The sequence below is a fragment of the Cydia pomonella genome, chromosome 3 (genome assembly GCF_033807575.1).
Source record: "Cydia pomonella isolate Wapato2018A chromosome 3, ilCydPomo1, whole genome shotgun sequence".
Classification (NCBI taxonomy): domain Eukaryota; kingdom Metazoa; phylum Arthropoda; class Insecta; order Lepidoptera; family Tortricidae; genus Cydia; species Cydia pomonella.
Window position 1 is genome coordinate 14,858,894 of NC_084705.1, and position 25,529 is coordinate 14,884,422.

Consider the following 25,529-nt stretch of genomic DNA (forward strand, 5'->3'; position numbering starts at 1 on the left):
GTTAAAGGTAAGTAGGACTTGTCATGATTATAAGCATTTTTTAAGCGTAATCTTGTTTATAATTTAATATAAAACGAAGTCCCCCGCCGCGTTTGACTGTGTGTATGTTTCACGATAATCTCAAAAACTACTGAACGCATTTTCATGCTGTTTTCACCAATCAATAGAGTGATTCTTGAGGAAGGTTTAGGTGTATAATTTATAGAAGGTTTAGGATAACCCGTGCGATTCCGGGGCGGGTCGCTAGTATAAGTATAAACGTTCATACCAACAGTGATCACGTCGTGCAGTGAGTATATAAAATATCAAGTGCCCAGACATAGTTCGCATTCGCACGTGACGAGACCGTCAAGAGTTATAACGGATAAATACCTGCCAACTCATAACCAGCACGTTCACTATCGTTATTCGCACGACACATTTTATTAGACTCTCTTTTTTGAATAAAGATATCTTCAAACACCCAATTTACACGTACATGTTTGCTTTCTGTATATCATGCTATAATATAACACACATACAACATACAAAAACATTAGCGAACAACACGTAAAATTTTAGGTTTTGATAAATAATACATCGTGACGTACGCGTTTGCGTTAAGTCTCATTTAGTATGGGATTTAGAAACAGCGCGCTAAGCTGAACGATTTGGAAACTCAAAATCCCATACAACATGAGACTTAACGCAAACGCGTACTTCACGTTACGCAATCGAATAAATTTACACTAGAGGTACAGAATACGATACTGAATATGCTCTTAAACGGATCCCCACTAATTTTGTTACATCTTGCATTGACCTTGGTTGCTTCCAAATTGTCTACTTGACAGTTTTTAGGGTTCCGTAGCCAAATGGCAAAAAACGGAACCCTTATAGATTCGTCATGTCCGTCTGTCTGTCCGATTCTGTCACAGCCACTTTTTTCCGAAACTATAAAAGCTATACTGTTCAAACTTGGTAAGTAGATGTATTCTATGAACCGCATTATGATGTTTACACAAAAATAGAAAAAAAAACAATAAATTTTGGGGGTTCCCCATACTTAGAACTGAAACTCAAAAAATCTTTTTTCATCAAACCCATACGTGTGGGGTATCTATGGATAGGTCTTTAAAAATGATATTGAGGTTTCTAATATCATTTTTTTCTAAACTGAATAGTTTGCGCGAGAGACACTTCCAAAGTGGTAAAAAGTGTGTCCCCCCCCCCCGTAACTTCTAAAATAATAGAATGAAAAATCTAAAAAAAATATATGATATACATTGCCATGCAAACTTCCACCGAAAATTGGTTCGAACGAGATCTAGTAAGTAGTTTTTTTTTAATACGTCATAAAAATTAAAAAAAAATGTTTTTTTCATCAAACCCATACGTGTGGGGTATCTAAGGATAGGTCTTCAAAAATGATATTTAGGTTTCTAATATCATTTTTTTCTAAACTGAATAGTTTGCGCGAGAGACACTTCCAAAGTGAAAAAAAGTGTGTCCCCCCCCCTGTAACTTCTAAAATAACGGAATGAAAAATCTAAAAAAAAATATATGATATACATTACCATGCAAACTTCCAACGAAAATTGGTTTGAACCAGATCTAGTAAGTAGTTTTTTTAATACGTCATAAATGGTACGGAACCCTTCATGGGCGAGTCCGACTCGCACTTGGCCCCTTTTTTGTAAATAATGTCAATCTTGATTTTCCTGAGGATGTCTATGACGATTCATGGAATTTAATTTACTTTTCAATAAAATGTAAAGAATCGCATGGTACAATTTTCTTTTTTCTCTTTGAAAGTTAACATTTTTTTGAGACTTTCTAACCGTATATTTTTTATAATCCCAAACTGTTTTTTAAAATTTCATTTTCTATCCATTTAGCAAAATTTTGTTATAATATTCAGCATGTGTCAAGTACCCAATTCAATCAGCCAGTTATCATAATCATAATAATTTATTTATTAACAGACAACAATTAAATAGTCCACACAATACACATTACATTAGATTCACACAATACAAATTATAGTACATAACATGAGATTAAAATAGACATGGCAATAAAAATTAAACGAAAATTTGTTATAAATTAAACAAAAAATACATTAAATTATATAAAATCCGCTAGTCAATGACTGGCACCCGTACCTACGAGAACAATTTCACCAAACATTATTTCATTGGTTGTTTGCAAACTAAGTAGGTATTGGCTACGTGCAAAGTGCATGGTGTGGGTCAGTGTTCAGTTGGCCGAACGTTACTTAGAATTGACCATAAATCATTACTCCCAAATCCCAAATTAACCAAGAACATTAGACAAACTACTACACACAATGTGATGACACAAATGGTAAATATTCCGAAAGGTACGCATTCCTCTGAGTAACTTAAATATCAAGGTATGCACTAGATCAACATAAAGTCATGTCTTTACTGTTCTGTTGATTGTTCTTGATTAGAGTCTTGTTCGAGACGGCATAGCTCTGCGTTCAACTGTGAAGACTAGATGTTGGATAACAGCAATTTCGTGGTAATTAACCACGTTTGCGATGCAGGCTTGAGTTTCTGTTTTGTTTAGTTTTAATTTGAAACGTTTGCTTTGATTACTGCTTATAATTTTACAGCTGTGTTTAATAAATAGTGTAGTACTTAGTGGTGCTTGGTAACTTGTGGAGATTATTAAATATCATAATGTCGCCATTAGACATGTGTCATATGTCGACATTAAATTCAGCCCGGAAAGTCATGGAGTGGTCATGGGGGTGGTTACGGGGCTCATGGGGTGATTACGGGGCTCATGGGATGGTCAGCGACAAGCGTCCGCAAGTCTATTCTATACTACTGTCTCCCCTGGCGTCATATAAAGGATGTAACAGAGGAAACCTTCTAAACTCCTTAATAATAACTAAAAATATGCAATATACTCGTATATTGTAAAATAAATCAGCAACGTCAACCTCGCGGTTCATTTTCGAAAAAAAAAAAATTGTCTATCGAATTATTAAAGTAAACGTATAATCCACGGTTCCACGGTGCTATCTACAAATAGCTTTCAAACTCGAAGCACCAATTTGTCTTCGACTCTACACATCGAATGCCTACAATCAATGAATGATTGATTTGGAGGAGAAATTAAAATACCAAAAGCTTTGTATTGAATTGTTAATCGGGCTTAAAACAAAGTGGCTATGGAGTCTTTTGCCGCATAGGTATTCAGCGCTCGCGTGAACTCCAACACGTCTCGGGAAGTTTCCAGAAGGCTCGTCGGTTACTTGCCAATTACCCGCGGACAGTTTACGTATCGATGTTTTATAAACAACAGCTAAGTTACTTAAAGTTGAATATTGAAAGCTTGTATGCTTTCCTGGGACTTGAACTACTCCATACCAATTGTATCTGTCGATTCAGAGGTTTAGAATAGTTAGCTTACTTGTATATTTTTTTCTGAAGAATGGGCAGGCATTTGACCGCGATCTCTAGTAATACAGTACTTTATTGGTAAAAGAAAATATACATTTATACGTCATTTCATTTCTTCGTTACAATATACAATTTGTTTCTTATAGGTACGTTAATAAGATTATAAATATAACATATTGCAATTATAATATAGGTATGGCGTTGAGACAATGATACTACCGTATAGTTATAAATTCGTCAATGTTGTAATAAGCTTTATCCAGCAGTAACAATTTAAGTTTATTTTTTAATATTGTATCTGTTTTTGAATCTTATATTTTGTTTGGTACAGCATTATATATATTAGCGCATTTTTGTAGTAATCCTATTATACCTACCTATTCCTATTCTACCTATAAGTACTTATTCCAACTATAGAGGCCAATTCGAACGTGTACTGACATCGAAATGATGTTATTTAGTATTATAATAATTGATTCAGGCACCATAATTTTATACTTAAGCTTAGAATAAATTTAAAATTGGAAAAATTACTGTCTTGGGTGAGACTTGAACTCACGGCCTCTGGATAATTTTATATCCGCAACGCAGGCTTCGTCAGGTGAACACAAACTCATAAGTAGCTACAGGCTTCGTCACAATACAATTCAACGGTAAAATCTGCAACAGGCTTCGTAAACTTACTCTAAAAGTATACACGAAAAAAATGCAAGGGCACCAACGTAATGCCGTCGGGCCTCTTGCCGTCATCCCTCGTTTAAACAACAGGCTCCAGTATAGCTGGTACCTTTAAACTGACAAATTAAAGCCCTTAGGATGACATCGTTTAAGCTGGCATCATGAGGAATCTGACCAGCACTCCTACTACAGGAGAGTCAATGATGACCAAGGCTGTCTACCACGGAGCCACATTGGCAGCGGTGCGGGACATTAGTCACAGCCCCTATCCGTAAACTAGCAGCCAGACGAAATGTGACGCTATCTAAATAGGAGCGTTTCTATCGACGGAGAAGGTAGGGCTAGTAACTTCTGGCCAGATTCCCATTCCGCAGCAGCAAGAAGACGAGCACGCTTCGCCATGCTAGTTGACGTATTAAAAAGATTATTCCGTATAAGCTGACAGAGCGGCTCGTCCCACTGCCTTTGCGAACAAAGGTTGGCAGGTAGGTAGTTCGGCGTTCGGGCTAGACAGTGACCATACATTTTTGGCTTCAGCGCAGTGCGCGGGCCCTAGATCCCTTAGTGAAGAACCTAAAATTCCCCTTATCAATCCCTACGTGCTATGCATCGAAGCCAAAAAAGCAGGCAACGCCACACTGGAGACATTATACCACTGGACACGTTATCGTGCTATAGAGGAACAATTTGACAGAGGACGCGCCACTGACTACTAGCTGTGACACTGCAATGACGGACGGTTTCAAATTTTCAATGCGTGCGTATCACGAATGTATACCTAGGCGGATTGAGTACATTTTCTCTAGTTTGGTACGTACCTACACACCTTTACACCTTTCTAGCTCGGTGATAAGGTTATGATTAACTTTTATTTATGACAAATTGTCCTGTCTCTTTTTTTCTTTCAATCGGTGTAATTTTTTCGGCAACATTTGACTACGCATTTTTTTTCTTCAAACAATTAATGCACTGACATGCAGATTGATGGATGAGGCCATAGAGATAACTGTAAATGTGTGTGTGTCACGCGTAAATACTAGGAAACTGGTGGATGATGGAATCCTAGTTGTGTTTTCCATGTATCGTGCATTTGATAACTAAATGAGATATCATTCTGATGGCAGGTTACATTTTAATTGCCTCCTGGGATAGTTGCTGGAATAAACAACACACAGAAAACATGTCAGATTAAATGAAACCAACTCATATTGACGTTTTAAACCGATTATTTAGGTACTTGTTCGTATAGATACTCGTACTAAATAAATACTTATTTTTATTGCGTTGTACATCGGTCGTAAAAAAACATTTTCTGAAATTGGATAAACGATTTCATTCCATAAAAATAAAACTCCGTCTAAAACTACAAAAGCTTCTTTTTGTGATAGAAAATAAATCCCCCAGTAAGTTTCCAATCCGCGTAACAAGAAAGAGTTGCATCGCCTACGATAAACGTTATGTAATGTAGGGTATGTTCGGAACGCTTTGAAAAGGAAAGCGCGGAGTTTCCAATTCCTTCGTACTGAAGTTGCCCGTTGCGGCTTACTTGTTATTTTTCTTCTCATAATTATTGGAAGTTATTTGGGAAATATTTTTCTTTTTGTTCTAAAGTGTACATCCTTTACGGCTACCACCAGTTTGACACTGACATATTTGCTAGTGTGTATAAATATACGTAACTTACTCTCTATGCATCTCGCTTGTACTCGCATGTTAGTGTGAGCGAGATGTATAGAAAGTAAGTAACGCAGACGTTAGCGAATATCTCAGTTTGACACTGCTAAGGCATTCGTGGTATGGTTACTGAACAAAGTGCATTAAATAATGATACAACTAGACGCAATTGGTCTATAAAACACATAGTATAGTTACGTATCGGCAGCAGAGTTGAGGCGAATGAACACACACACAACCAAACAGAGTTTTAAACGCAAAAACAGTGTTTAATGAATAAATGAGTGAATGTGCCTTCAGCGCACTAAGTATATTAAGCTAAAATAAACCTTGACGAGACTTTTTGGTCCATCTTGCCGTAAGCGATTTAACTTGCTATCGGTACAAAAAAAGAAAATTGATTTCAAAATATCCTTGTCATTTATGATTGTGTTATTGTGTGCGTGACTTCAACTCTAGTGTCGAAACCAATACTCGTAAATTTATAACTTAATTATGTAACGTAGTAAAACGTTTAAAGATATTTTCACCACACCAACTGGTAAAGGCCCTCATGATTGTTCAAAAACGAATGAGAAAGTTGTATTTTATCCACATGTGGGGCAAAGTAATCAGATGCAAATTTTGAGTTGTTTCCTTATGTTAGCTAGTAGAATTGACTTTTTTTTAAATGATGAATTTGAATGATTATTTTTTTATTACGTTCATTTGGATTTGATTTCATTTGAATTTTTTGGTATTTCATAGTTAGTAGTTTCCTTGTATTGGTGTGGTGAAAAAAATTGTGTTTCACTCGGAGGCAAAGTTTGTTTAACCCTCGTACATTAAAACCCTCGCAACGCTCAAGATTCCACTTCGCGAACCACTCGCAACGCTCGTGGTTCAATTTTGGAATCTTTCGCTTACTCGGGTATCAATATTAGCACGAGCGGTTAAACAACAACTTTGCCCCCTTGTAAAACAAATAACTATTATTTGGACGGTTTAAATTTTTTAACTTTAAGTACCTTCTTACTCCATTAGCTCAATTCGAGTTGTGTTTAAAATATAACGCACGCTTACAGTATTGTCTGTAATAGACATTCAACCTACGGTTTAATAGTGTTATTGTACGTTCGAAAGTTTTGGATGATAGCGACATCCTCGGGAGTGTCGAAAACATTTCTAGTTAAGCTCAACTTTGATTGAATCCCACCATTATCATGATTTCTATTTAGATTGAAGTGTCAACGTAAAATACAGGAAGTTTTGAATAAGCAATTAAAATCAAAAGTCGGCCACTCTCGTTTCATTCAATAAATTCAGGAATTAATTTTCAACGAGACAAAGGACTCCCTTTACCAAACTTTGTTGCGTCAAATTATTGGAATATATAATTGGAGTCTTAAATTGGGAAGTTTCATAACAGTTTAATATAATTTATTCAATAAATGTCAATGCAAAAATAAAAATACAATAATTCAATAATAACTTAAAACTATTTAAAGCCTAGTCAAAAAGTACCCCCCGACTTGTCCCCGGCGCAAAGGCACACAGGCACGATCATCACACTAGCCGCGTTACCACGTTGAATGGCGATGAACAACCTTTGTACTAGGTATGAACCCGCACTGCCACTCGTAATGAGTCGTTGTCCAGGAGTGTTCCCAGATGAGGAGCGGACAAAGCTTGCAACCACGCTCCAGCTTCGAGTTTTGACATCAACTCGGTTAAGTTCACTTCTGTGGCTACTTCCATAAGCCGTGCAAGAGAGTCCCTGACCCCCACGTCGTCTCAAAGTCGTTGTACTCGTGGAGTCTCGGGCAGCGACGCCGTTGGATAGCGAGTCGTCCACCTTGGCAGTGTATCCTCGATAAACGGAATGGTAACCCTGTCTGTAAAATTTTGAAAACTAGGTCTCCAACTCCATGTGCCGACGCTAGGAAGGCTGGTAAGCCGACATCCCCCGCACACCGCAAACTGAAGCCACCGTGACGTATCGGCAAAGACGCTTGAGCCCATTGTTCATCTGTAAAAGACATATTTAAGATAATCTCTGCCGTAACCCTCAACGCGCCGTAAAATGAACACACGTCACCCGGACACAACCATGCTCTAGTGGTTGGAGTTTCATAACTACATACTCAAAGGCTATAGCCGTGTAAGGGAACAAAAAACACCCCTGGACTTAATAGCCAATGAAAGAAATCCTATGTATTGGTCGTAATGCTAGTTATTAATCTGCCAAGTTTTAAGTCATAATTATTGACAGTTTCGTGAAATGTAACTTCAAAGTTTTTTTTACTTCTCTAAATATTTAACAAACTTCCGATCCATTTCTTTTGAAATTAACGTATGTTGTTAATGACTTAGAGTAATAATTTTGCAAAAAAACACAGACGTGTCTAGGTCAACATGAACGTGATGTTTTTTGATGTCAAATATTTAAAAAAAAAAATTACACTTGTGAGTCAGCGACCTTTTTTTATACTAATGTGACATTTCTTTCTGTACTAATATATATGGGTCTCAAATGAATTGGGTTGGAGCAACATGGTGATTTTTTGAATAATCTTTAGGTACCTACTCATCTAAGAGCTGTATTGAAGAGTTACAACAAAAAGTATTATTGATAGAGGTTCATTAATGATGGCTGTTTATTACAATACTATCAAATCCCGAATCTTATGAGTGATTAGGTGGATAGGTACTTACACCTTTTTGTCGTCGACTGTACCAATTACACTATGTCAGAAATTCATTTGTAACCTGTGAGTTTACTAGTTAATGCTTTTTTATATGTGTCTGTAAGGGAGTAACTCTTTTAAACAGATTATTTTATTAATTTTATAATAAATATTAGGGGACAAATGTTGTGATTGAATCCTTATTATGTTACATATACCTTCAATTAATGTATATAATACAACAGGTATATACGACTGTACGTATTATTGTATGTGAATTTCCCAGTTATATTGTTTTTGTAATAATATCTTCTAAGGCAGTGGCAGGTCATGAGTTTTGGAGTAGGCAAGGCGAATGATATGTTTTCGTGGCGTTTCGTCGGAAGGAGGAGTGTCGTATAATTCATTACTTCTTAATTATACAGTGTGTATTTTTGATATAACCTCAAACTTAATCTAGACGTAGGTTTTAGTGTTATAAAACAATTCTGTTTTTTTTAGTTCAGTCTTCTCACTACCAGAGCATAATTAATTTTTTTCGAGCGGCAATGTATTTCGTACATCATGATCACTTGTGACAGTTGTGACGTCGCGTCATTAATAAGACGTTTTGAGTTAAAATAGTGATACAATGCTTGCTGATTTATTTTGTATGAAAAAATAAAAGTCGTAATTTTTTTATAAAATCTATGAAAGTGTGTTAATTACAGCCTAAACTAACTGCCCTTTTATTATGTGTTCGTATCAAAAATACACGCTGTATAAAGACAAGTAAGGCAAGCCTGGCTTTTAGGCTCGTATGGAAGTACCGCCACTGTTCAACCGGTCATTAAAATTGGTTTAGTTATGTAGTTAGTCACTTGGAATTGGAGACGAAAATAATGTGTAAAGTTGATTTTATATTTGTTTGTTTATATTCAGAAGTTAATTGTTTTGGTGTGTGAATAATGTATATGTGTAGGTTTGGTAATAAACAAACACTTTAATTTCAAAGTTACTTTAGACTTATGGAACCCCCTAAAGTTACTTTGGAACCCCATTTAAGACCTAAAATCTGTTTTTGCAATCACATCATTTTAGCCCTAAAAGTTTTCCTCCGTTAATTTTAGTAACTTTGTATTGCAAAGCACTCGTGTACTAGTTACGGATCTACTGATGTCTGTTTTATTGAAATCCGCTTAATAGTTTAGGCGCTAGAAGGAAAAACATGATTTGATATTCGGTGTCCTCTTAAGGTATTGATTTTTCTGTAATAAAACAAGTGTTAACAAGTTGTGAAGGTGATACGTTATTTAAAATAATCCGTCCAGTATTCTTAGCTACAGGCTGTACTGAATCATCAGTACTTTAAGGTGGTTCGACTAGGTTACCCAAAGCTTAAACCTCACTAGATGGCGCCACAATTGCAAATTTTAAGTTTTAATTTTTTTGTGGAGTAGTCTTGGTATTTCTATACTGTAAATTATGTTTAGCGCACTCTTTAAATAAATATTGAACTATTACAACAAACATTGAACACTTCATTGTACAAAAACTACCTCTTAATGTCGACAGAATGTTTCTTGACTCTATTTCTAAGTATCACTCACACATTCAAACAGTCTTACTGGGATCCTTGTAGTAGACAATTTGGCACAGCATGAGTAGGCTTCAATAGCGTTGCGGTATGTACGTGGAAATACATGCAAGAGGATGTGGGTTCGAGACTCATTAATTTTTTTTTTGTTATCAGTATTATCAAGTACCTATTATTAATAAATTATTTTATGAGAAATATGAGCGTTTTCCATAAAAATATTAAAAATCTGATTCTCACACATCATGATATTTTTGGGTTCTTTCAAGTCAGAATCACTAGCATAATCAGTCCTCGTGCTAAAAAAACCCGAAAATTTGTATTGAAATTTTAGTTTTACATTGAAATTTCTTTCACACTAAAATGTGACGTAATGGTATGGATATTTTAGGATATTTTTTTTTAATGCTAGGGTGGAGGTATTGACAGTGCACTGTCATGATGTCAATTTCCTTAAATTTATCTCTAAGTGAGTCTCTATGGTTCATTTTATATATTGCTCGAATAGCCCTCTTCTGCAGAACAAAAATGATATTTATCTCTGAAGCACCACCCCACAGTAAAATACCATATGACATAATGCCATGGAAGTAACTAAAATATACTAATCGAGCTGTTTTGACATCAGTTAACTGACGGATTTTGCTTACTGCAAAAGCTGCAGAACTCAGTCTATTCGAAAGAGTGGCAATATGGGGACCCCACTGGAGTTTAGAATCTAAAGTTATACCAAGAAAAACTGTACTATCAACTAATTCCAATTCCTCATCCTTCACAATGACACTTGTTTGTACATGCCTTACATTACTAGTGACAAACTTAATACATTTAGTCTTATTCTCATTTAACAATAAATTATTAACATTGAACCAATTTACTACTTTAGTAATAGCATCGTTTACATCATTGTAAGCTTGTTGCTGTCGTCTATTAATTTTAAAGTGCATAACAGAGCGGAGTAAAATCGGAGCAAGCATTAAACACGAGTCAAATTTAAATAGGGAAATTAGAATCCCAATAGTTCTAGTGTTACAAAACCTGGAGGTTTAACATTTTAACACTGTTCAAGGCAATGCCGGGAGGTTCAGATATTTTCAAAGGTAAGAAGAAAATACCATCCTCCTTAGCGCTCATGCAGCGATGAAAACAAGCGATGATTATTTTAATTTTGTTTACGACAAACATGTCCGCTTCTCTGAACTTCCACGAATATTTCAATACTAAAATTAGCCAAATTAGTCCAGTCTTTAGGAAGTTATGCGATCACATACATTTTGGCGATTAATTTTTTTATATAGATAGATTTACCTCCCCATTCCATCATCATCATCATAAATTTAAGAGCTACACTCTTGTTGGTGAAGCAATCTCCAGGCATGCCTTTCTTTGGCCTCTTCCTTGACATCCTGATACGACACGACGTTCACTTTCTCCTTCACTTGATCCATGTATGCCCTTCTTGGCTTTCCTCTATTTCTCCTTTCTTCTACTTTCCCTTCCATGATGGTCTTGATGAATTCGTCGTGTCGTAACAGGTGTTCCAACATGTTTCCCCATTCCATAAATCACGACATTTTTTCCTAAATTGTTAATTGAAAGTACCCCTAAGATATATAAACTTATCAGCATGATCTACATGAATTTAATGATTACTACGTAAATAAGAAAGTATATTTATTAACACCCAATAATATGATCTCGTATCTTACACAAACAACTTAGTAGAATTCTTAAATGCTTTTTAAGATGTCCTTAAACACAATCTTAGCCTTTTCCTTAGCAAGTTCCTTTTTACGGGTAAAGCTATTTTTTGGAGAATTTTTATAAAAGAGCGCCCGTTCCTATTCTAGCACAAACCGTCTAAACCGTTACTGAATTAACAATGGACTTTGCTAGCCACTGCTACTTATAAAGATATAAAAGTATTTCGGAAATTTGTGTCTTAGATGCAAGTATGTTTCTACTCGAAATAAGTAAAAAATCGTTTAATAGAATTTTACGCCTATAAATATATCTACAGATAAAGAATGTATTAAGCTTTAGCCGTTTAACTAAATGGAATGTTTCTGTGGTTGGATTGGACAAAAAATGGAAAAATAAATTGCCATTTGTGCACATATATTACTGCAAACAAAATATATGGGGCACGTACGCCAACATTTGTTATCCGCATTTATTTGATAATGTCAGGCACAATTATGAAAAGCCCCGACAGGAATTCACTTGATCACAAAATGTCGTAAATATTCACACAGGGTTGATAACTAGGAAGAAAAGAAATTGGTGTTAAAAAACTTGAATTTAAATAAACGTAGATATTCATTTTGTCTCCTCTATCCATCATGTTATTAACCGACTTCAAAAAAACGGTAGGTTATCAATACGACTGTGTTTGGGAGCTCCTCAAATCTTGATGGATTGAGATTCAGACCTCGAAATTTGAAACTTACTTGAGCAAGAAACTTTTTAATTTGGTCAGACAGGAACGAGTTGAACTGCAAGCAGTGTGCATACCAAACAAACAAAAACAAACTATATATGAAAAATAAGAAAGAAAAACCGAATTCAAAAAGGATTGAAAAAAATATTATTTCTTTTACTTGCGCTAGCAAGTGAATGTGATATTTTGAAGGCGGCGCAAAGCCAAATAGTTACAAACAACTACTACTGGACAGCTTGCCTTCATTCTTATCGAATCGCACTAGGGTAAGGGTTAGGGTAAGTAGAATGGACGCTTTAAAGACGTTTGGTGGCGACTTCAATTCAAACGCATTAGTTGCTAGCGCATATAACAGTGACAATGTTTTATTTTATTTCTTTTTGAAGTCGGTTTTTCTATAAGGTCAAAAGCTTATTGACCTTTGCCTTTTAAGGTCATTTGTCACTCAAAGTTAATTTAGAAAAAGTGTTGAGTGAGATTCTCTTCGAAGCGAATGTGTAATATTGTTGTAAGCGGCTCTAGCAAACAGGATTACTGAGGGACGTGCCTCGCAAAATCTAATTGAGAGTTGCGCGCTGATGCTTTTGCTATGCCGGTTACGCTATTCAGATAGTAATGCTTTTCTAATCAATGCATAACATCGCAGTGGTGATTACATTTTGGTGTAAGGTTTGACTTAATTTAGTCTCTTTAATCGCCATACATTTAGTCCTCGTAATTAAATCACGTATAAAATATTTAAGTATTGTATAAAGAAAACAATAGAAGTTACTCACAATTAAGAGAATCCATAACTATCATCTAAATCCACAGCCATTCATAATAAGTCCACCTGGACAAGATGACTTGGCATATTATTTTTGATAAATAAAAATAACTGGCCGTAATTAATAATAATAATTATATATTTGTGTGAATATGATTTTTGTTCAGTATACGAATAAACACTCATTTTCAATCTTATAAATTTATGTATTAGCTGAAAAAAACTCACCAAAAAAAAAAAAACAAACTAACAAACCGTCGGATCTTACGCTCAAAACAAAAGCAATGAAATGCGGTTTTTGTGAGTGTCCGTCCGAAACCGGATTTTTAGCTGAAATCGAAACTGGAGGTTCGGTTTTACCAAAGTTTTGGCCGAAACCGAGCCTTCAGCCGAAATATGACATTTATGCCGAAACCCGTCGAAAATGAAACCGGTACAACAACTACAGTTAGTATGGAGAATGTGTAAATTCATAGACTTCACGCATTAGCACATATATTTCATGAGATTACCGCGTTTACCTATAAATTATAGGTAAGTCAATTATAAAAAAAAAAAGATAAAAGAAAACGAAAAAAAAGTTTAAAAATTAAAAAAATAATTTATTATAAGGTAAATTATACGTAGGTATTATTTATAACTTAAGCACTGAGGTGTATGATAGGCTCAAGCACACGGAAAAAATAGTTATGTAAAATTTACAGAGAAATCTGAAAATTTGACACATATCTCTGTAAATTTTACAAATTATCTGTAAATTTAACATAACTGTTTTTTCCGTGCAGGGTTTACGCACAATTAACACGGTTCACGATAATGACGATTCGAGTGCTGCGCGGTGAATAGCTTAAAACATGATAATTTATTTCACACGTGCGAAATAAGCTTGTCATAAAGTCACAGTTTCGTATTTAGCGACTTTACCTACAATGTGGCTGCGGCCGGCAAAAGGTCCCACTTTGTCGCTTGCCATAAGGACGAGATATGCTATCTTTATACGAATAACCTGACAAGGCGTTCTTATGGCAAGCGACAAAGTGGGACGTTTTTCCGACCGCAGTCACATATGTACCTATGCTTGTCGATTCTGTGGACTTAAAATTATGTATGTTTACGTGCGTCTACATATAAGGAGAATCATACTTTTACAAAATACGTCTGAATCAAAATAGTTATTTACAATATGGTAAGTACTTTCCCGCGCTAGTGCGGGAATGAGCACTTTCCGTGTCTACCTATATATCAAAAAAATTAAGGGCCATATGTACTGTAAAACGTTGTACGATACACATACGAATATGTAATTCCCAAGTTCCCAACTCGAGTCGATTTAAAACACTCCCTTCGGGCGTGCACATTTCGTACTTTCCGCACTTGTATCGTGAATAATTATTGTTTTACTCGGGGGCAAAGTTAGTACTTAATCCATCTTGCTAATATTGAAAAAATAAAAATACAGATATACATATATTAAGTTCTTGAAAACTTTTTAGTGGTACCCCGTGGGTGTTCAATAAAACTGGCTCAACATATCTTATCCTCTGAAATTCGTCTCACTGAAAAAAACCCTAATCCAAGATTTGCGTCGAATAGAACCGGCTTCCAATTGTTACGTTTTCCCATGACTTAGGCTTCGTTGGCGCTTTGTTATTTAAATCGGGGTTTTAAACGCGATTCTGTTTTGAGTAATCTGCTCCTCGTGGAACAGTTTTAATGCGCATTATTTGTGTTATATTACAGCATCGCAAGCGTTATATAGGTAAGTACTTAAATATAAATAGGGTAATAAGATAACGGCCGCGTAGCCAACGTGCATATCGTTCACGCTCTGTGGCGAACGAAACGCAACTGTCACAGTCGCACTAATATGGAAGAGTGATAGCTACGATACGCTACGGAGCGTGAACGATTGTAAGGTTGGCTACGCGGCCAGATATAATTAGATGCCGCTAAAACGAAAAATATGAACTTTATGTCTTGAGCCACCAAATACCAGCAATTGCATTAGGGTTACGTTTTCTTAATTTTTAGCAATACGCGGGCTAGTATAATATGAACGCTTCATGATATCATATAAAATACACGAATTGGCATAAGAAAAAACTGGCCAAGAACATGCGGCGGCCAAATAGTTTCAATTTTCAATAAAAACTATAGTGAACTATAGTGAATGATCGGTGAGAGGAGCAGTGAGAGATGTCGTACAAAGCGCTGCGAAGGTACTCCCTGCATTATACTGTTGTAACTGTAACTACGGAACCCTACACTGAGCATGGCCCGATATGCTCTTGGCCGATTTATATTACATTCACCAATCAGGTTGAGTTCCATCGATTGATTTGAGTAAAGCTTTTTTTCTTTCGCAGATAAATACTTCAAAGTAATTCTATAAAATTTTCATCCTCTTCTGAGGATAATTAATGGTTGAATACTGTGTTCAATTGACGACTCGGTATTTAACTTCTTACAAGATTTTCTTATATACAGTGTGCATTTGTGATATAACAGCAAACTTAAAGTAGACCTGGGTTTTAGTGCTATAAAACGATAGTGAGATTTTTTTTTAATTTAGTCTTAACTACCAGAGCATAATTCATTTTTGGATTTATTTGCTAGCGGCGATGTATTTCGTAGGCACATGTGATATTTGTGAAGTCACGCCATTAAAGAATAATAACATTAACAAAATCATTTATTTCAGACCTTGGTTCATACATCATCATCATTATCATCATATCAGCCTTTTATCGCCCACTGCTGAGCATATGCCTCTCTTCCAGTACGCCACTTATCCCGGTCCTGAGCCAATCTCATCCAGAAGTGACCCGCAATCTTACGAATGTCGTCCACCCTACGAGCCAACGGACGCCAGGCACTCCTTTCGTCTGAAAGCGGCCACCATTCCGTTAATATTTTGGCCCACCTGCTATCACTCTGCCTGGCAACATATCCCGCCCACCTCCATTTTAATTTGGCAATGACGTCTTCAACGTCTTGCACCTTGGTGCGACGTCGGATCTCGACATTCCTCACTCAGTCTTGAAGTTTGATGCCGAGCATGGTGCGCTCCATAGCTCTCTGTGCTACTCGAATTTTATGCACAGTCTCCTTAGTGAGCGTCCATGTCTCGGCACCGTAAGTCATGGTGGCCAGGACACATTGGTTAAAGAGACGAGTTTTCAGGCATTGTGGAATGTTAACGGGTATGAGGATGTCCACCATTTTATTGAATGCCGCCCAACCCAGCTGGATCTTCCTGGAGATCTCCTTCTGTTGGTGTGTTTTGTTAAATGATATAATAGGTATGTCCAAGATACACGTATTGCTCGACTACCTCCAGTACTTCGTTCCCAACCATAAAAGTTGGAATCGATTTACCAGAGATGTTCGTCATATTTTTAGTCTTGGACATATTCATCTTAAGACCTATCTTCAAACCTTGAAGATCTTCCAGGGTCTTGGCAAACAACATAATGTCATCGGCAAATCTCAGGTGCGACAAGAAAACACCATGGATATTGATACCAGTTCTGTCCCATGCAAGCGTTTTTATGACATCTTCTAGTACCGCCGTAAAAAACTTGGGTGAAATGGTATCCCTTTGACGCACTCCCCTTTTGATGGATATTGGGTTGCTGAGTTTGTGAAGCCGAACTTGCATTGTTGCCGAGCTATATAGCTCCCGGAGCATATCCACGTAGCGATTGACGATTGAGCAGCGATGGAGAGAGTCAAACACGGCCCAATGCTCGATCGAGGGTCCAGTTGTACTCGTGACTTTTCTCCATTAACTGCTTTACCGCTTGGATGTAGTCGATCGTAGAAAATCCGCTCCGGAAATATAGTGTTAGTTAAACTTAATTTCTTAAGTACAGTCAAGGTATTAAATATCGTTACGGACAAAGTGACAAAAATATGTACACACTACCTTAATATATCGGCAATAAGGTCGTGTATACATATTTTTGGCACTTTATCCGTTTCGATATTTAATACCTTGACTGTACACTAAAATTATATTATTAATTAGCCAAAATAAGTACCCTTTGTTATGCGCTCGTATCAAAAATACACGCTGTATATGCAGATGAAAAGACAAATGAAAGTGAAGTCTGTAGTTTTTGTAACTCATATTCTATATATATATATATATAAATGAAATGCGTTTGTTAATCGCGCATAAACTCGAGAACCGCTGGACCGATTTAGCTAATTTTGGCATTGAAATGTTTGTATTAGACCACAGAAGGTTTAGGAAATGATGATTATGAGAAATCAACCCCTAAGGGGGTTAAAAAGGGGATGAAAGTTTGTATGGGGTTCAGTTTTATTTTAAGCTAGGAACTTGATACTTTGTAAAAACGTATTTTATTTAAATAGAAGAAAATTAATGAAATAATAATAATTATTATTGAAATTAATTTATTATTAAAAGACAAGAAAAGTAATTCCAGCGTTTTTAAAAGTTCATCCCTCAAAGGGGTTAAAAAGTGGTTGAAAGTTTGAATCCATTACCAATGTTTTGAAACTTATTATAAAGGCATAATAGCCGATTACAAATAAAAAATATTTCAACGTTTTTGAAAATTCAACCCCTAAGGGGGTTAAAAAGGGGATGAAAGTTTGTATGGGGTTCAAGTTTTATTTTAAGCTAGAACCATTGTTTATTTCAAACATTTGTAAACGGGTAAAATGCGGATCAATTAAGTCGGTGTGGACAGCCATAATTCGTAAGTCGTGCATTTTAATCAATAATATGCACAATATATTATATAAAACGCGGGAAAAACTCACTTAGTTTTGGAAATATACGACTTGGGAGAAGTGCGGATCTCAGTATTACTCGAGAAAAAAATGTTTTACAAACAACCCGTCGCTTAAGATTGAGGCATCTAAACCAAGAGCTTTTAATGGATAATATGGCTTAGTTTTATAGATGACCGAATTATATAGCCGCAATTAACTCAACTTTAATTTTTAGTTGTAGTTATTTGTAATTAAATATGATCTAAGATCTGATGTTACCGCAAATTTACATAAATATTATTATGGGGTAGAAATATTCCAATTTAAACTGTCGTGACTCATATTAATACAGCTAATTATTAGGGTTTAACTCACGCAGTTATCGTTGACGGCTCATGCACTGCTAGTGTTTGAAAATGGAGACCTAGGTTCTACGAAACATGTCGCACGAGTGAGTAAAAATACTTTATTAAACCGTATAATTAGCTTAGTACTAATAATTGTAGTAATTGCAGACATGAGATGGTTAATAAATCATACTCGTAATGAAGAAGTGTTGTGACTTTAATTAAGAGTAATATAAATATTTCAGTCATCTAAAACATCGTCAGTACTATAGCAATCCTCAATTTTCATATACCCCGCGTACATATTTACGTAGCAATAAGTGTCACCGGCGCGCGCGATAACCGTCCTAGCGCAGCAGTTAATCCTCCTTAATGAATTTTCATAGACGAATCCGCTTCATGCACACGATCCATTCGGGAGACTGTCAGTGAATAATGAGCTCCACTATTTCACTAGTCAAACGACAATTTTCGGTAATCGAAATGGTGATGGGTCGTGCGGGTTGACAGTTGGGAATGCGTGCTTGTTCTTGTCCTGTACCTACCTCGTAATTTTACTTAATAAGTTATTGGCAAAAATTTAATTTTTGGTACAAGCTTTTATCGCTGACTGTACTTTTCTTTCCAGAGGCAACTAATACTCGTCGAGACAGTTCTAAACACCCCAAACACAATTAGGTTACATTGTTTCATCACAGAGTTCATATGGCCAACTCCAGTCACCATCATCAGATTAGCTCGGTGGTACCATAATATTGCATTAACACCCGACTTACATATGTATGCAAATTTTCAGCTCAATCGGAAACCGGGAAGTGGATCAAATTTAACTTGCAAGATTTGATTACAAACAGACAACGGTCAGGTGAAAGTAAATAAAAGCTTGTAAAAAAATATAAAAGCTGGGCCAATTATAAATATAAGTAAGTGGGACGCTCTGGGATTTTATTGGAATTGGTATATTTTAGCTGGTGACTATGCAATAAAATACTCGTGAACATATTCCTTTTTACTTTTAAATGAAAAATATTTCTTCAATAATGACTATGGATTCGTTGTCTTATTCTTTTTTTTTTACTAATCTTGATACTGTGGAAAAATTACTACTGGAACCAGATTCACATGAAATAAAATAAATAATAAGTATAGTATATCCGCAGGGCAGCATGTGGCGAGCTGTTGGGGAGTAGCGACCCCACGGACCTGAGTACTCCCGAGTCGGACAGGGTATACGTCTCCGGCGTGTCTTTGTCGGTCGGAGTAGACTCCGAGGGGATCCGCAGGACTCTCAGCTCTGGCTTGCCTTCATTGGCCGTCCAGAGAGGAGTTGTTAGAGCTAAATGCTCCAGGGATGGAAGTGAAAAATTGCATAAGACGCGAGTTGGCACTGTGGCTGTTATCAGTCACTGGGTCGAAAGCGGCGTACACCTCTCGACACCCTTGAGCCCCTCATACTAGTATTGCTCCTTCTCGTCTTCACGACGGCAGTTTCAGGGGCCCATCTAGTTGGCGGCGAGTCACCGCCTGCCTCGATAACTAGTGAAAACATTGTTATGGTAGATCCAGACGTCTTTACTAAACCCAGTCTCATTGTCCACCCAAACTTCAATCCATAGACCGTTATACTGTTCACTTTTTTGACAATAGTCCCAATGCTTGCTGCGACCGGTTCATAGGTGTCTATTGTTGAGCCTGTAAACGGCTTCCAGCAGGCGTTCTACATGAAATTAAAGCTCTCCAATGGTCCTCTACGTGTTGGATCTATATCCCCACGCAAGCCTATCAAAAAACCGGGATTTATAGGCCCGTTAAATCCAAGGAGATACAATAATGATATTATAGTTAAGTTGCCAAGCAAGTAAAGTATATGCGTGCTTTTGCTCTCAAACAGTCGTGTATAGACCGCGAGTCAGACGCATATTTCGTCAGTTATCGCGCGGATGGCTGTAGTTGGGTCCCATGATGGCATGTGACACATGATGAATCTAGAACAGTATTGAAATTTTAGAAATTTGTTGTGGTGATGGTGTTGGGTTAAGTCAGGATATGCATGCAAATTTTATCATTAATAGCTAGTCAAGTTGATATTGTAATCTTAGAATTCTTGTAAGCCTTCGACTCTACCGCCACGCCAGTAGAAAGAAAAATGTAGGTAGGTGTTGATAAAATTTGTTGTATCGCCTGTTGCACAAATAAGGTGCATTTACGATTTTTTATGAAGTATTATGTCGATGGAAAATGCATCTCTGCTATTTAACAAATTATCTACATCAAATAATTTGTATATTTACACCCTTTCCTCTAACATACCTGATAAGAAGAAAAAAGAAAGGAGATATTCACGTATGCGTCTTTATTTGCTGATCAGGTATCTTAAATTTTAAATTTAAACAGCGGAGTCTTAGGTCCCGTTTTACTCTTTGGGTACGGAGCCCTAAAATAACGTACGTTCTTAACACTCTATACCTTTCCAACGGAATTCCCAAGGAAGTCGCTGAATAATATTCTAAACCACTTAGCATTCATTTGTCAAAGCTAAAAAGCGACACATTCGCATTGCGCTCAAACGTTGATTTATTTGCACAGAGTAAGTTTAATGGCACAGAATTGATTCCATGTACCTATTGAATGAATTATAAGGTTTCTAAAATGGAAATACATTGCCTACATTTCATTATTAGTTTCGTATTTATAAGAGAGCCAACGGGACCATATATGCATAAAGCATATTCATAATTATAATAAGTATTAATTTAAAAATGCTAATGTACAAAAATAACGTTACTAGCTCTTTTGACTAATTTTGTTAAAATGATTCAGCTTTGTGTACCATTTATACTAAGGAACATCGTTTTTTTCCATTGATAGGTACAGTCAGCATCAAAAGTAGCGGATCAAACAACGTTTCAAAAGTATCTACCATTCTGGAAAAGCTTAACAAAAAGTGGTAGTTCTATATGTAGAACAATTTAGACTGTAAATGATATACTTTAGGATGTGAATTTTAGAGATTTATCTACATTTAGAAAATGTATCCGGAATACCAGATACTTTTGGTGCGTTGTTTCATCCGCTACTTTTGATGCTGACTGTACACCTAGCTGCAAATTAATTCCATGCATAATGTGTCAATGTCATTTCGCAGCTGTATACCTAGCTAAATGACAATGACAATATATATAATAAAATATTATCAAGTAGTACAATTACATTCACTTACGACCAATTGTTACGCCACTACAAAATGCCACTAGTTAGTGTTCCCTTTTCGACTTTGAATGATTAATGTAGCGCTGTGCCGCTCACCATCCAGTTTTGCCAATAGGTACTCTATGCTATGCCAGTTATCGAAATTAGGCAGAAATCCGTTAACATACCGGTTCGAATTAGTATTGTCATTATCTCATGTCACAAATAGCAAGTGGTATTCGCGGAAGTCCTCGTGTACTTAAGTGTATTGTGCCCAAAAAGGGGGACTTTTATGCAAACGGGATATTATCTAGGCTACATACTTAATTTTTCACTTATTAATTACATTTTTATTTCTAACTGTTTTTGAGATACAGTTTCTTAAATATTAGCAAGTGGATCCGATGAATGACATGACATATGTCAACTTAAAATGTAAATAATTTTGTAGCGTTGTCACTGATATCAACAATATTTCATTTTAATTATTTTGTATTACTTTTCAATCTAGCTTTACGATTATACTTAATAACTCGATTGTAGATCACTTAGATAACACTATCCCTTCAGCTCAGTCTCTAGAAATGTTACTCCCTAAATAAGTTATATGACTAATAACCTATGTCTTGTTTCCAAGCTGGTGGAGCTATAATGTTAATGACAATGACTGATAGGAACTAACAACTGACACTTTTATTTTTTATCCAAGAAAATAAGGGTAGGAAACCGATTTCTTAACTACTGCACAGTGTTGCCATATTTTAAATTGGTTATTGGTGCCACTACGTTACAAAGCTCCTGGGATACGTACCGAGAAAAGCACAATTCGATCAGCAATCGTCGGTTAATCTGCTTGATATCTATCGCTTGATTTTTCGACGTGACCGCTCGATTTTCTAGTCTATTGTTGTCGTACCTAATGATGTATTACCTTTTGTACCCGTTCCACGTGATTGCCGCTATACATGACGCGGGGACAAATGGGAATTATTTATAATATGAAGCGCGTAGGTATTCCCTTCTGTACTCGACGGGGACCAATGGGAATACACCTACCTATTGCCTACGGACTTTCCGAGGGGTTGTGCAAATGCATGCTAGCATTTTTCTCCAACTTCTGGACCAAGATGCTAGACAACACGCCCTGGAAAATTACTCGAGATTTTTTTCTCTTCTATTTTATTTTGCACTGTGTTTATTTTGATCCTAAACTTCACAGTTCGCAACTCTGTCTTTTACAGCTACCGCCAGTTTGACAATGACATATTTGCTAGCGTGTGCGCAACTTACATTGTACGAGTATGTATGGAAAGTACTTAAAAATAATACGTATGTCAGTTTGACACTGCTGAGGCAGTTAAGGCTACTTATCACTAGACCCGGGCGCCCGTCAGCTGTTCTGTAACAATGATTTTATGTATAATTTTTTTTGGCCATATTAGAGCTTTCCAAATCACGAGTTCTCTGTAGTTGGGAAGTTCACCTATTTTGTACTACCATATAATCAATCAAACGTCTATGGCGCAAGCATTGTTTTTCTTAAGTACATAATTTTATAGAATTAATGTCGATGTTGCGAAGACATGTTATATCTAGCTTGGGCGTGTCAACGGGCGTGTGCGCTTTGATTAAAATAAATAACTTCATACCAATCCAGGAGATGCGGATCCTTGACACAGTTGCGATGATTTATATCCAAGTATTTTCTGTTAGAAATTTCCCCTACCGGATCTGAGTTTCCCAACAGTCTACCATTTTGATGTTGATGTTTACGTTGCGTTCGGAGGGACCCCAAGTGACGTTTTGTAGCCAAGCTTAACTGGGGCGTTGACATACTTACATACAAAAACACTGTGGTTTCTCTTTTTAGAGTTCAGTTTTCATCAAAGAAACCATAAAAGTTTTACCATATCCGTTTGCCTGTTCGTCCGGCCGCTGATTAACTCAGTGACGAATTACAGTTACTATTCGTGCTTGGAAGCTGTAATTTGGTAGAGATATAAATATAAATCCCGACGGTAAAATCGATATATCTTAAAAGAAATAGGTAGGTACATCCCTTATCTGGCTTGTTTGTTGCCTGGCCGGTTTCTTTAACGATTAAACTCAAATAACGAAGTCGTGTAAATATAAACTCACGGTCAAATATTATAAATTACTAAAAGCTTGTAATTATCAAAATCATAATGTGCAATCCGCTTGTCTAGACTGATACAAGTGACAAGACGCACTGCGTTTTATATTGTATTTTTAAACTTACCCGCAATTGAGAGATACTTTAAATTGTGTGACGCCCCCTCCGTTAATTGTAAAATAACAGAATGATAAAAGTAAAAAAATATATATGATGTACATTACCATGCAAACTTCCACCGAAAATTGGTTTGAACGAGATCTAGTAAGTAGTTTTTTTTTAATACATCATAAATGGTACGGAACCCTTCATAGGCGAGTCGGACTCGCACTGGCCGCTTTTTTTATAATATTCCTATTACTAACCCCTATAAGCTTAAATTGATTGACGTATTTAAGAGTCTTTCAGCCGTGTGTTACCTACCTACAGTACTTGTTATTGAATGTATAATAAATATTAATTAAACAAAACATTGAAATATCTTTTCTAAAACAGCAACATTCATTCCGTCGCCGCATTAAAATTAATAAGTTCATAATTTACAAAATCATCAAAACCATGTAAGTTGATATACAGTATTGCGTTACATGCATTAAAACCACTAGATGATGCTATTTAGGTAGGTGTAGTCACATGCACTAAAATGTTACACAACGTAGGCTGCAAAAATATATGACACGATCTTATATGTAGGTTGACTTCTGATATGCCTGATGCACTCTATTTGGTCTAACTAATCAGCTTAGTTTTCTTCTCAATTAGCTCGCGTAAGTAAGTCCATTGTTTGAGCGCAGGGACTTCTACTTTCCACCCGACATGCTCTCTGCCAAATGGTTTCATGCATTTGCATTTGCCAATGGTATTTCTTGGTAGTTGCAGTTTTAATAATTAGAGTACTCATTAAAAACTCTTGGTTTTAATATAAAACAGTGATATTTTAAACGTGGTAGGAATAAACAAAATTACATTAATTAGGACTCATGAAATATAAAGCAGTCTCCGTATATCTTTATATCCTAGCAATCTAAAAAATAAAACCAGCTCTGTGTTAAAGTTAATCCAGCTTTCTTTACAAAAAAGCTTCGTCACGTCCGACTGCAGAGTCAAACATACATTTTTACCTTTCAACCTGCAGTTTAAAAATAAACAGCACTGGGAACATTAACGCTCCCAGTTAGTTTCTAGGTCACAGGCATAGTGTGTCAACAATAGGGGAGATGTCTGGAGATTATGAAGGCTGAGCTGCGTCCTTATTCTACTACGAGTACATTGTTGTTATGAAACTGCATGAAATAAATTGAAATTTTAAGTGGCGACATTTATATTTCAAATATGTATAACTATATTACTTGTCTATCAGTTTTTGCCTTTTCACATAATAAAGATCGTAAAGGAATTTGGCTTAGATACCTTATTAGATTTTACTTAAACACCTCAATAAAACACATCTAAGCGAAAAGCTAGCAACGTCCGCATAAAAAATTAAGTCCCCTTATGATATACGGCTCAATGATTGGGCTTATCTTTTACTCGTTGATGAAAAGGTGCTTCGCAAGCTAAGAATACATTAAATTAACCTCGACACCCATATTTCTGTATATAGGGTTACAAATTGATTTACGCACAGGAAACGAAGGACCGCGCGTGTCTGGCGACACGCAAGGTCGCAACGTGATCAGAACTCCTGAATGAAACAGAATGGTTTTTGAGTTTACTACAAACGAACATTCCCATAGCTTAAAAATCTAATATATATGTATGCTGATGTTAAATTATGTGATCTGTACTTATGAAGTTGCCAATCATTATTATTTTTTTAAGTTGATGTGTCTATCTTATATCTTTAAACGAGCAATTCTTGTATATTTACCTATACATTTCGGGGATCTCGAAAACG

General features: G+C 36.2%; 1 protein-coding gene across 1 annotated transcript in view; it reads left to right on the plus strand.

The window, feature by feature from the left end:
* Positions 1-25,529, plus strand: part of LOC133516150 (suppressor of lurcher protein 1) — a 392,999-nt gene that overhangs the window by 11,018 nt on the left and 356,452 nt on the right. The window lies entirely within an intron of this gene.